Raw genomic sequence first — 14811 nt, 5'->3', positions numbered from 1 at the left:
TTCGTTGTGAAAGCGAAACTACTTTGTTTGGTCTTCCAAAAGAGGACACGACTAGAAATCAGTGGTTAAGTTGTATTTACAACACTGTTCCAGAACAGTTCAACCCAAATATTCAGTTGTGTGCAGCACATTTTATGGAAGACTGTTTCCTGATCCTGGAAGAGTAGACTACAATGCCGGCTGTTCTGACTCACGGACTGTAAGTACGTTTTCAGTTAAAGGATTTGCCACTGACGATTCAAACGCGAGTTTTGAGCAGTGTAGAGTAGCGTTTGTTTGTCATTTCTTCTATCACAAATGCACACATGGTTTTATGTTTACGTGGCGTGATGCAACGCGTAAAAAGACAGTATAAGTCATTATAATCCGTAATTATGTCCCCACTGGATGCAGCAAATGCCTCGTTTATAATGGGTTTTAATGTTTTTGAATCGTCGCTCCGGGACACGGCCTGACAGTATGGTAAGGGGCATAACATTTCCGTCACACGCTTGAGGTATTCGGCCAATCACAATGCACCGGATAGCTGGACAATCACAGCACACCTCGCTTTTCAGACCAATGAGCTTTGTAAAAATCGACGCGTTTCAGAAAGGTGGGGCATAGAGGAGAAACATCAATGTACAGTATGTGGAAAATAATGTTTTTTTTTTTAACTTTAAACCGCATAAACACATTTCATTACACCAAATACACAAAATAATGTTCTTTTTAGCAACATCATATGACCCCTTTAAATTAATAGTTCAATCCAAAATGAATATTCTTCTGCTATTTAGTTACCATCATGTTGTTCGAAACATTCTTTAATAGAACGCAAAATGAAAAGTTTTGAAGAATGTTCATGCTGCCCTTTTCCATACAGTGGAAGTGGGTGGTGACCAGAGCTGTAAAGCACCAAGAAAAGACGCAAATAAAAGAAGTCTATATGACTAAAGAACAATATTTCAACATTTTCAAAAGGCCTTGTGTGAGGAACAGATCAAAATTCTATTTTGTCATTTTCTCTCAAATTCTCTTGCAATTCCAAACTTCCACACTGATTTATTTGTGGCGGCCCGCCACAATATCAAAACTGACCGCCACAAATAGATTTTCCAACAGGCTTTGACTTCGTTGAATAAACATGAGCACTGCCTGTGCGGGTGTTTTTATATCACTGTATTTCCGAAGGAATCCTTCAGAAGGAAAGTCTTCAGAAAATTTTGGATGTCATTTTCATTTCATCTTGCATGTAATGTCTGATAAAGCAGTGTTTGTGAGCGGAGGGCTGCTTTGTGTACAGCCGTTACCGGGGAAACTGCTATATCTTCCGCTCTACAAGTGCCTCCTGCTGGCAGAGAATGAATTTGCATATATATGCCGCCACAAATAGAGTGCAAGTCTATGGGAAACACTGCATTCCACATCCAAACTTGCCACATTCTGAAAAACGTATTGTGTATTTTGCAACACTGAAATAAAAAGGTTTTATAGCACATGAGTTTTTTGGACCACTTTCATGAACTTTAATTTAACTATGTTTAGGGCTGAAAATAAAACTGTAATTTTGATTACAAAATCATAAAGACTAAAATTTATTTACACAAATATAGTATACATTTTGTATATATACACCTGTATGTGTGTGTAATATTATTTGTATTATTATTCTTAAATAATAATTCTTATTTTATATTTTTTGTTTTTATTTTACTGTGAAATATTACAATTTTAATAATATAAATAATATAATCGCTAATGTTTTGTGCATCCTTGCTGTTTGTGTGGTCCTTTTCTTCATTCCAATGAATAGGCCTAAGCCGTTTTGACTGAATGGATTAAGTGAATAATTCAGTGACAAAGACAGTGACTTGTTGCCACCTACTGGTGGTTTTATTTTCATTTTTAAAGTATAAGTTCAGTTATTCGAATCATTTAATACTTCTATATTCTGAACTTTAAATAAAGTTATTTAATATGTTAAGGTTAGAAAAAAAATGCCCCTGGAAATAAATTTAAGGAGGCAGATATCGCCTCATAATGGGAAAGTGAATTTCTATCACTAATCAGAAGCCGTTTTGACTGAATGGATTAAGTGAATAATTCAGTGACAAAGACAGTGACTTGTTGCCACCTACTGGTGGTTTTATTTTCATTTTTAAAGTATAAGTTCAGTTATTCGAATCATTTAATACTTCTATATTCGGAACTTTAAATAAAGTTAAATGTAAGAATTTGACATTTAATATGTTAAGGTTAGAAAAAAAATGCCCCTGGAAATAAATTTAAGGAGGCAGATATCGCCTCATAATGGGAAAGTGAATTTCTATCACTAATCAGAAGGTGCTCCTAAAAGAAAGAGTTTAGAAAAAGTGCTCCTAAAAAGAATAGAGCCCTATCAAAATCCTTAGTCCAAAATAAACTTTCACTGTATGCAAAAGGGCATTTAGGACACTCTGCAAAACATCTCTTTTTATCCTTCACAGCAGAAATTCATATGGATTTTATCAACATGAGCACAACTAAACGAACTCTCCCTTTAGATGTATTTGTTACGTGCTGTCGACCGAGCTCTGTGGGTGTGTAGAGGGAAGCCTCTGGTCTTATGTTACTCTGTCGTGGCTTTATGATAGATGGCTCAACCCAACCCTACTGCCCCCTGTCACAACCGTTTACCTCCTCCCGTCGGCCAACTGCCTGGATGAGAGAGTGAGTGTGTGTGTGTGTGTGTGTGTGTGTGTGTGTGTGTGAGAGAGAGAGAGAGACAGAGAGTTCCGTGTTTGCTCGTTGCCACTTTCTGATTGACAGGTCTTGGATGACTCCCTGCTGCACTGGGCCAGGTACCGCAAGCCTGTCTTGAGTGTGTGTGTGAACGGCAGACAGACAGGAGCCGGCTATTGGGCTTGGTGGAGAGGTCACCTGACCCAGGATCAGTCCTGGAGAGTGTGCTACCCTCCTCTGCCCAGGTGTGCTAAATCAAAACGTGTGTGTGTGTGTGTGCAACAAATTTCTTCTCCTATCTATTATTCTCAGTCCAAACTCTGACATTCTCGCAGGTTTTTCTGATAGTTAGGTGACTTGAAAGCATTTTTTGCGACAGCCCCGGTGAGATCTTCTTAAAACACATTTTTATGTCTCCCAAAGAATCGTTTGATTCTTTTGTCACACGTTCCCGTCTCCAGCATGTCCTATTCTTTTGGTCCTGCCGTCGCTCTCTTTTCATTCTCCGTCTGTGGCGCTTTTGTGTCCTTCGTTCCAAACTTGATCCTCTTCATAGCTGAAGCGCTCGTGCAAGTGTAAAGTCTTCAGATACAGGTATGAGCAAAGTCAAGCTTTTTTATCTCTATAAAGTTTCATGTCACAGCATGATATGATTTATCATGGCTCCAAGTCATAACTTTACAGGTGGATCAGCATTTTTTTTTGTGGTTGTGACATTTTTTTCTCTGCACAGTTTTGAATAGGGATGCACCGATTTTGAAACTTTGGCCAATTTTATAAATGTTATAAACCCCATGTTACAAATCTGTTTTGCTATTTGTGAAAACCTGAGCATCTCTGAACAAAAAGAATGGTCAAATGGAGCTTTCGGATCAGTGTTTGTGTTTGTTGATCATGTAATGTGTACAAACAGCCAAGAACTTCTAGATTGAATTTTCAGTGACGTATTTAATGTCGCTGTTTAGAATAAAATTTAAATGCAAGGTAAAGTTATCTAGCTGGGTAACAGATAACAAACTTGATTGAAGCATCCACAAAAATAAACACTAATTAAGTCACAATTTTATTTATTGAACCACATGTAGTTTTTGTTTTCTAGCACAAATGTGTGTTTGATTTTATAGCTAACACGGAGTTGTATAATATGTATATTTTTTGAATAAAAAAGCAGCCTTATTGTTGAACGCTGCTGTGCTTGTGATTAAGGTCCAGGTTTTGAAGCCTGGCATAATATAGGTTTAGTCTAATAAAACCTATGCAGATTTAAATAAATAAATAAAAACACACACATACATACATATATATTGTATTGCAAATATAAACAATTGCTTTATTAAAAAAGTGTCTGCTAAATGCATGAATGTAAATTAATAAATAAACAAAGTTTAACTTTTTTTTTTACAGATTAAAAAATGTCGCTTTTTTTTTGTTCTCTACAAAACGCTGCAGTTCACTGACCTTCCTTCGTGACTTTTTTTTCATGCCTCTTAACAGTAGAACATCGCTGGTATGTTTAGATATATTGAAAGACGTAAATAAAGCAGTTATAAAAGGGGATTCGAGGGGAGAAGGGGTTACGGTTCTAATTATTAAAGTATATGATTGTTTTTTTGTTTGCTTTTTTCGCATCAAAGGTCTCCCCATTCCCACGTTACTATCTTCCTGCTCAATCCTCAGTGGCAGGATATGTCGATTTCATTTGATTTGGTGTGATGTGGGATATGTCTGACTAAGCTTTTAAAGATGTCAGCTGCGACCCACTAATTTGGCTGTTGTGCCTTTAGAAACTATTATTTTCTTCTCAATACCTTCTTTGGTCCATTTTGCTGAAAAAGTAAATCATGCATTAATTATTTCTTTTGAAGTGCACAAACAATTTTTAGAATTCTAAGTGCATTTGGTTTAGTAAAGATTCATTATCCAATATTGCCAGAGAAAATATGTATATATTTATCTAGTCAATATTGTAATAAAAACTAGACAGTACTAAATTTTAGTCTTTAAATTTGTTTTATGCATTGCCATTTTTGTCAACAGGACAACTTTATGCATAAATTGTGTTTTTTATTATTTATTTCCTTATTTTTCATGACAATTTTATTTTAAAAAAATTATTATTTTATTTTATTTGAAGTGCACATAAATGTTCTTTTCTTGTTTTATTTAAAAGAAAAAATGGTTTAGACATGAGCTTTTTCTTATTTCAGTTGATAATTATGTTTGATGTAGGTTTTGTAAGTGCCAGTTTATCATGAAATCAGTGACTCTAAAGTTTAACATCTTACCCCACCAAATGCCTTGCAGTACCTCTGCCTCCTTTAGATGTCACTCTTGCACCAGCCAACCTCTTTCCTCCTTTCTGTCTTTCTGTGTCTATGTCTCTCTCTCCTTTGCTGTGTGTCTGTCTGTAGCACACAAACATATTCCACGTGTTTTCTCTGGAATCTCTTTTTTTTTTTGCCTTGTTTGTTTACATAGAATCGTACTGTACAATACTTGTATACATGCTCTGCAGCGGGCATTGACCTGGTCCGTTGTCCTCCTGGTAAGCGTAGGTGTCATGTGATTAGCTTTGAGGGCCACCGTGTATCTTTCTGGCATTATGATATGAAAGACGGGCTCTTCCAAGCCGTGACTCTGGCAGGAAAAAATGCTGTATGTACACTTGATCGCCGCCTACGAAATTCTCACCCACAGTGATGTGGGGTGATACCTTAAAGTAACTGCTTTACTGCATTACGCATATTAGGGTCTTTCTCAACCTGTCTTTCTTTATCTTTTAACTACAGTGTTTCTTTGCTAGCATTTTCGGCCACTCTTTTTGTAAATGTTACGTTCGCATTCTAATTCTCGTTCTAAATAATGCGATAACCTGGTTGTTAAGAAGGTTGTTTCAACAACAACAGAAATTATTGAAGCTTCTCAAAGAGGGTTGACGTTTTTTAATTTTTTTTCCACCGTGTATCTTTCTGGCATTATGATATGAAAGACGGGCTCTTCCAAGCCGTGACTCTGGCAGGAAAAAATGCTGTATGTACACTTGATCGCCGCCTACGAAATTCTCACCCACAGTGATGTGGGGTGATACCTTAAAGTAACTGCTTTACTGCATTACGCATATTAGGGTCTTTCTCAACCTGTCTTTCTTTATCTTTTAACTACAGTGTTTCTTTGCTAGCATTTTCGGCCACTCTTTTTGTAAATGTTACGTTCGCATTCTAATTCTCATTCTAAATAATGCGATAACCTGGTTGTTAAGAAGGTTGTTTCAACAACAACAGAAATTATTGAAGCTTCTCAAAGAGGGTTGACGTTTTTAAAAAAAAAATTTAATTTAACTAGTTGTGGGTTGCTTTAACATATTTAGGCTTATTTAGGGGTTTTATATACATTTGATATGCACATAAAATTGCACATATATATAATATATAAATGTCTATATAGGCCAAAAAACATTTTATTGTGCAAATCATTAACAAAAACACTGTAAATTTGAAGGCGATGAATTTGTTTGTGCTGTAATGACAGCACTGAATGTAGAGCCACAACAGATTTGAGAGAGTTTACTACAATTATCTCTATAAATGTATCCCCTATAAAATACCAAAACTGAAAATTATTAAAGCACACAGAAATGGAATTCATCTAGAAAGAAGACAGAATTAATATAAAGTTAACTAGCTGACCTCACTAATAAACTAGTTGGTTGCTGGACCATCCTGATTAGGGATGGGTATCGTTAAGGTTTTAACGGTATTCTTACTCTTACCGATACTGCTTATCGATTCGGTACTTTAACGGTATTCTTATCGGTACTTTTTGTTTTATATATATATATATATATATGACAAATTAAGAGCTAAATTAACATTGCTTTATATTCTGAAATGTAAAATAAATATTTAATGAAATGAATATAAAACATCAATTTGTTTTGACATATTTTTGTGTGTATTTGATCGATTGGACATGCGCCCGAAGCTCAAAGTGTAATTTGTTTGTCCGTTTTAAAGCACGCCGCGCGCACACATTTCAGCCTGAGGAACAACGTGTCTCTTGTGCGGATTGTGCTTTCAACATTTTATTATCAAACATGTCCCGCAATTTAGCAACAGTAAAGACGGCATCTTACAACAATCACCGATTTATCTGATTCTGACGTTAAGTTGGGGTTTTAGGGAGGAACGAATGCGCACCGCTGTGAAGGGAAAGAAGTTGCGCAAGACAAAACGCAGCTAGTTTTTAATAGCTTTACCTCATGTCTTTGTTTGTATAATCCTTAGAAGCCAAAATCGAAATAAAAAAATTTAATTAGCTTAATAAAACAGCCACAGGCCTAAAGTGTAAGCAGAAGTTTGAATGTTTAGTTCTCTCTTCTATCATAATTAAACAGGGCTTTCATGTTGCGCGTGCTGAAGCTCCTCCGCATGAGCGCGATCTCGCTTCTGAATTGCGAATAGCAAAAATGCATCATAGACAAATGTTTGAAAAACAGCTGGCGACTCTGGTGAGATAGAATTTGCAAGATAATGTATATATAGCAATAATAAATGTATGTGTGCTTTATACATTTTTCCAGTACCGATAGCAGAACCGTTAACGTCTGAGCTTATCGATACTCCGGTCTTTCATAATTTAGCCCCGGGACGATTAAATACCGGGTTTCGGTACCCATCCCTAATCCTGACCTCTTTCTACTAGTGTTTTGATTTCATCCGAAGAATCCTGTTCTTATTTCCTGAAATGGAAAACTGTTTGAGAGTTGTTTAGAAATTCATAGATATTAGCTGACGTTGCTGTTGGACTTGGTGAGTTCAGGTCAAAGTAGGCCTGGGCGATAAAACGGTATCGATATTTATCGACGGTACACCTTCTTCGATAACGATAGAAAAAATGGTCGATAAGGCACTCGATATAGGCACGTGCTATGAGTGACGCAGACAGCACACACAAACATGAACACATGCTGAAATGAGTGCTGTGCCTGCCTGTGATGAAGAGATTGTGAATAAAGAATGAATATTAGTCAAATTTAAAATAAACATTTGCATTTGAATGTTAGATGCGATATATATGCGAGATGCGGTGATAATGATGTAAGTGATGTTGTTGAATTTGAATGTTTTGTTAGTCTAGCCCACGAGACGCGCCGCTGCTGCGTTATTCATTCAAAATATTAGAGCAATATAGAAGCTCAATGTGGAGAAGATCTTGAATGGGTTCAAATCAAAACCAAGCCATTCACACAGACCGCATATTCAGCGCATTTTTTAGACGGACAAATACGACTGCTGCACTCGCGTCTCACAGAAGAGATGTATAGAAAGCCATGCAAAGTTAAAACAGTTAAAACTTTTCGAAAACACGTCACTAATTTGTGGAGGTTTATTCCTTTTCACTGAGTCTCATATGTTTTTAAATGCAATCTGTGTGAATGGTGCTTGAGCTCTTTGGATTAAGCAATGCATAAATACATGATGCTGTTTTGTTCATAATTGTTTATGCAATTTACGAAATTATATTTGATTTGTATGAGTTAATTTAGACGTAATGCACGTTTTTTTATAGACTAATGGGTTCAAATCAAAACCAAGCCATTCACACAGACCGCATATTCAGCGCATTTTTTAGACGGACAAATACGACTGCTGCACTCGCGTCTCACAGAAGAGATGTATAGAAAGCCATGCAAAGTTAAAACAGTTAAAACTTTTCGAAAACACGTCACAAATTTGTGGAGGTTTATTCCTTTTCACTGCGTCTCATATGTTTTTAAATGCAATCTGTGTGAATGGTGCTTCAGCTCTTTGGATTAAGCAATGCATAAATACATGATGCTGTTTTGTTCATAATTGTTTATGCAATTTACGAAATTATATTTGATTTGTATGAGTTAATTTAGACGTAATGCACATTTTTTTTTTAGACAGTTATTGCCTTGTTGACAATTTAAATGCGCTATTATTTTGCTCATTGTGCCCTCCTGTGGCCTCGGGAGACGAGACAAAAGTTTCCTTAAAACCTATTTAATCTGCATGTAAAACATTGGAAATTAGATACTTGTTTACATTTTATTTTGTGGTTGACTGTTAAAACAAAAAATATTTGTTGTTTGTCTCAATAAATTGGGTTAATTTAAAAATACAGTACTTAAATTTAAGTATTTTTTTCTATTGCTCTTTGTTTTAAAAAAGGTTATAAAAAATTTAAATAATTATCGATACCGAACGGTATGAAACATTATACCGTCGATACATTTTTTTGCTATATCGCCCAGCCCTAGGTCAAAGTAGTTTTGTTGGGGCCACCGTGAGTGTTGAAACTCTTTTAACTGATGCTGTGTAGTGGGCTTGGTTCGTCCGGTGGATGGGAGGGGTAGGAATGTAAATCCTTCCCCAGAGAGGGTGACAGGCTCGCGGGCTCAACAGAACATCAGCCCCCGGTCCCAGAGTGCCAGGGTGGGTCACTGTTAACCCGGGCCTGAGTGTATGTTTGTGTGTTTGCAGACAGTGCAAATATGTTTTTTTTTTGTTTTTGCTGGCTGGCAGTTACTATGGCTTTGTCACCATAAACCTTTGTGGTTAATATTAAATACATTTTTAGGGGTATAAATATAGTGATCTGACATTAAGAAGTTAATGCATTGTTTCCAGAATTTATGAATCAAATGCATTTACCATGCAGAATTTTATATGTTCATTTCTTATCCAAGATACTGTTCTTAATCTGTTTTCAGTTGTAAAAATCCACCAAATTCTGATTTTCTGATTCTGATTTGAACATAATTATTTTTGTCAATATTGCAGTACGGTGTAAATAGTTTATTTAGCTAGGATATATTTGATTTTTGTCATCGCATTTAACATACTTTTTAAGTAACTTTGAACTGAGTCCAACCGAATTGTGTCAAAGAAATGAAATTGACTTATTGTCAGAGCAAATATTTAAGTTTCTGTTAATGTTTGTAATGTAAATTTGTTTAGTTTCTGGTTTCAGAAGAGACTGTGTATAAAATAGATTCTATGAGATTCATCAATTAAAAGCCAATAAAACGTCCAGTATTAGGCAATATGAATTATGAATGCTTATTATAAGCATTAAAATATATGTACATATTTGTTAAAAGTGTTATTCATAGTGCTAATGCCAACAATCTGGTTCACCCGCCAATATTAAGTGTTACGCTCTAAAAGTGTGTTATTGTTGTTCACTTGTGTGTGTGTGTGTGTGTGTGTGTGTCTGTGTGTGTGTTCAGTAATTGGGCTCTCTCTCTCTCACACACACACACACACACACACACACAGTGCTGCTGGAGCGTTTAGAGGTGCCAGGGAATTAGTGTGTGTTTATTGTCCTAGCAGAGAGGGAGTCTGGGTAAGCACTTAATGCCACCATAGGAAACAAGAGGTGGATGAGACCAGCATTCTGAAGGAGGGTGGAAAATCACTGCACACGCTCAAGTCAAGAGCTGCTTTTACTGAAAGCAGAAGAAACATTATATATATATAGTAGTCTTAATTTGTGCACATATGGGATAGATGGATAAATAGTTCATTACATGAGGTATGTTGTGTGATTGTGTGCAGATTATGTAGAATGAAAAGTGAGTGTTTGTATTTGTATGGTAATGTGTGCAACTTCCGTTTCATATTTATGAGGATTAATAAACTCTATATTAGGGATGTTCATTTTAACCGGTTAACCGACCGTAAGAATTGTGACCGATTAATACAATTAGAGAAACGGTTTAAAAAGTCATTTAATTATTTATTTTTTCAGTAATTTATCAAAATATTTAAAACGGTTTGCTGCATGGTTAAAATAGCATTTTTTTATTATTTCATTCAGAAATAGGCCTAATGCCGATGCGAAATGTTTACAAACATTATAATAAACACTGTAAACATAGCTAGGCTATTTTAGTTCCCCTCACTCCACAACAAAGCCTTTCAATTAACAGTATTTAGAAAATAACAAGAATTAAAAATATAAGAAGCTATAGCAATATAAACGACAAGCCAAAACAAATTCATTTAGGTTAAAACGAAACTGAAACCAACGTTGGGTCTCTCATTCCACACAAAATCAAATGTTTCCGTATTCGCGATGCATTTGAATAGCAAATTATTGTTTATTATGTACTTCACTCGCGTTTCAATATCTACGTAAAACAAAATGTTTTGTATAACATCACGGCGGTACAGTGATAACACTTAACCTTAACGTCTTAACAGATTTTACTACATATTTTTTTTGTTATTTCCATGTATTTGACTGACTGTATTTTATGATGATAATGAACAGGCTGCATTGTCAAGGTAGCAATGCTTAAACTGTGTGCACGCATGCGGCGCCGGCGCAATCAATCACTTGAATTTTTTTCCTTCTAACAGTGGAAGCAACTACTCCTTTTAGTCCTAAAGATAATCGGAATTGTAAAAGGTTTGCCTTTATTTGTGTACATTCACAATAAATGCAAATCTTTGTGCTTTCGTAAAATAGGATGCCGCTTTCTGCCGTCTGTTTCCTTTCGCGCAGCGACCCCGGGAAACAAATGTTAGTATTTTTAATGGGTCACAGACACTTATGCTTTCTAATTTAATTCAATTCTAATTTAAAATAATCTTGGCGGTTAACAGCTAACAATCGGTTAACGAGCGTTGGTTGTCGGTTAGGAAAAATAACTGAAATGAACATCCCTACTCTATATACTCTCCCCTCTCTCTCTCTCTCTTTCACAATGATTCCAAAAGTTTCCAAGGCTGCATGTGCTATATATGATTAGCAAACATACAACTTAATAATAATAAAATAGCCCTAGGCCGACAGGGAAAGTGGTAGGTCCTGGTCCTGTTGTTATTGTTGCGTCCTCCACATAGACTTGCTCATAGAATTTAAGAGTGTTTTCTGTTGTTAAATAGCTACATGTTTTGACTTCGTAGCTTCATAAAGCAGTCATAAACCTTCTAATGCTAACGCTGCTAGCTTAGTCAGAACATTTTTGACTGGTCTCACCACAAAAATATAAAAATATATTTTATTGATATATATTTTTTTTTCTTGGAGACTCATTTAAAATCAGTAGAATTCACAATGATTCCAAAAGTTTCCAAGGCTGCATGTGCTATATATGATTAGCAAACATACAACTTAATAATAATAAAATAGCCCTAGGCCGACAGGGAAAGTGGTAGGTCCTGGTCCTGTTGTTATTGTTGCGTCCTCCACATAGACTTGCTCATAGAATTTAAGAGTGTTTTCTGTTGTTAAATAGCTACATGTTTTGACTTCGTAGCTTCATAAAGCAGTCATAAACCTTCTAATGCTAACGGCCTCAGGTAGAAACATCTAGAGACGGATGTTTTGGTGGGAGGTCGACCCTGACGTCGAATTAGGTCCATTTTGAATTTGCACTCAACAAAGTATTGACTTTCACTGTGCCAATATAGGACTGTCATTCAGAATATTGGCAGACTGTAGCAAAAGATACTGAAACCACGCCTTCTTTCTTTGCGTGCACATTTGGGCGCATTATGCAAATATTCCCACATAGTGAGGTAGATATGTGGGGGCGTGTTAGAACGAGCCGTTTTAGGGGGGCGTGGCAGAGTCTTAACTTTGATAAAGAATATCTCTTTGGGTTTGTGACTTTAGTCTTTGCAACTTCAGGGATCTTATCTATGCACAATCAGCTTGTAACACTCCAAAGAGAAAGGAAAACTTGAAATCGCATCATATGACCCCTTTAAAGTTAGCATGAAATGGCAATCCATTTCACTTTTGTGATGTGCCGTATTTGTGCTTTTTTTAATTTTTTTTAATTTTACATTTTAATAAAAAATTATTTTTAATATTAAGTGTCATGTTAATGTAAATGGGGTAAATTTTGATAAAAATTTTAGTCAGTCTGACAGTATTGAAACGTGTCATAGGTCATGTGATTTGTTGCATCATTCCTGATCTTCGAATATTTTCCCGATGTTTGGAATTTTTGTTCTTTCATATCAAATCCGATGTGAACTTCCAATATGTGACTTTTAAATTCAGTCTTAATTTATAATATCAAATGTAAGTCTAAATCGGACTTCTGAATTATTTCTGATATTCAGAATTATTTATTTTTGCATGCTTTTCTTTTTTTTAACAGGCAGTATAACTGATTCACAAATATTGAACGTGAGTTTGAGAAGACCATCCACATTATTTCCAATGAGAGCAGACAAATATTCCTGAACATCGGAAATATTTTCTTGTTGAAGCCAATGTGAACAGGCAAAATTTCACTTGCTTTGATTTTAATTTGATCCACCAGTTTTGAATGTGAATTTTGAGCATGAGCTTGAAAATGCTATGTGCATACCTCACATGAGAGCTGACAAATATTTATTAACTTCAGAAATACATCTTAAATTATTATTATAATTTTTTTTTTAATGGAAGCCATTTGTACAGAAAGCAACGATTTAAAACGGAACAAACAAGACGGAGAGAGTACAGCGTATACAGCCGAGAATGGAGAGCAAAAGATTGGATGGCAAGATGGAGAGGAGGGAAAGACGGAGGGGCCGACGACGCGCCTGCAGAATACAAACAGGGTTTTTCCATCTGGAGCGTTTGCCCTCATGGCACCAGCAGAGGCAAGGAAACACAGCTTAGATTAATGCACTGATAGAGGGAGAGAGAGTCGGGTGAGGAGGAAAGATAGAGCGACGGGCAGAAAGAGGAGAGTCCAGGATTAATTGAATGACTTCTGGATTGAACTCATGATGGGCGAGTCTTCAAAATGAAGAAGTGAGAGGAAAAAACAATGGCAACTCAAGTAAAATACCCTCAGTGGCAAACAATTCATGCCATTAAATTTTTACGGCCTAAACGCATTGTAAGTGGACCTGATCCCTCACACTTGCATCGACCGCTGCAATATAAATAGTCAAACCTCATTCGTCAACGAATTCGCCGAAACCTAATCCACGCACTCCGTATCTCGCATTGTTACATAGCTCTGTTACTTACTTGGCTTGTAACAAATGTAGAGAGATGTGGCTAACAGACAGCAATATGCCCACGTGGCATTATCAGTTATCGCTGACTGGGTTTCTCTGCGGTCCGTAGCTCATCGCATTCCAGACACAACGTGATCGACTGCAGTTGAAACGCGAGAGAATCCGATAAACATGTTCACATCTACTTGCGCTGAAACATACCCTAAGATGTAGCCACTTGTGAATCCTAGTCAAGCGGTGCAGATAAATTCTGCATAGAGGATTGCAGAGGGGCTTTTCTCTTTGTGGAGTTAGTGTCAGCGTCAACTGTTGTCTTTAGGGATTTAGTGGTTTCTAAATGTTAGATTTTATATGGCATGAAATACTGAGGGACTCTTGTATACTAACATACTACTACATCTGTATTATGCATTATGCATAATTGTGCATATCCTATTTTGGCCCAATGTGATGAAGTGCACTTATTCAAGTGCATATTGAAACTAGAGCCTGAACGATATGGGTTTTTTGGGGGCCGATACCGATATTAGGAAGTTTACTTGCGCTGAAACATACCCTAAGATGTAGCCACTTGTGAATCCTAGTCAAGCGGTGCAGATAAATTCTGCATAGAGGATTGCAGAGGGGCTTTTCTCTTTGTGGAGTTAGTGTCAGCGTCAACTGTTGTCTTTAGGGATTTAGTGGTTTCTAAATGTTAGATTTTATATGGCATGAAATACTGAGGGACTCTTGTATACTAACATACTACTACATCTGTATTATGCATTATGCATAATTGTGCATATCCTATTTTGGCCCAATGTGATGAAGTGCACTTATTCAAGTGCATATTGAAACTAGAGTCTGAACGATATGGGTTTTTTGGGGGCCGATACCGATATTAGGAAGTTTAAAAAAAAAAAGACCGATACCGATATATCGGCCGATATTCTTTATGTGTAGGCTATATTATAATACAGTATAGTCAAAAGTTTATACACACTTCCCATTCGTGTGTCCAAACTTTTGACTGGTACTCTATATATAATTCAGCATATAGCCTACATCAGTGGTTCTCAAACCTCTCCATGAAGTACCCCCAGCACTGCACATTTTGTATGTCTCT

At 36.3% G+C, this 14811-nt stretch overlaps 1 protein-coding gene across 1 annotated transcript in view; it reads left to right on the top strand.

The window, feature by feature from the left end:
- LOC107555823 (transcription initiation factor TFIID subunit 3-like) overlaps window positions 1–14811 on the top strand; it is a 66260-nt gene that overhangs the window by 10218 nt on the left and 41231 nt on the right. The gene's annotated exons all lie outside the window — the stretch shown is intronic.

The sequence above is a fragment of the Sinocyclocheilus grahami genome, unplaced genomic scaffold, assembly GCF_001515645.1.
Source record: "Sinocyclocheilus grahami isolate Dianchi unplaced genomic scaffold, SAMN03320097.WGS_v1.1 scaffold546.1, whole genome shotgun sequence".
Lineage (NCBI taxonomy): Eukaryota > Metazoa > Chordata > Actinopteri > Cypriniformes > Cyprinidae > Sinocyclocheilus > Sinocyclocheilus grahami.
The sequence above is the reverse complement of the archived record's forward strand: the minus strand, read 5'-3'. Positions and strand labels throughout refer to the sequence as shown.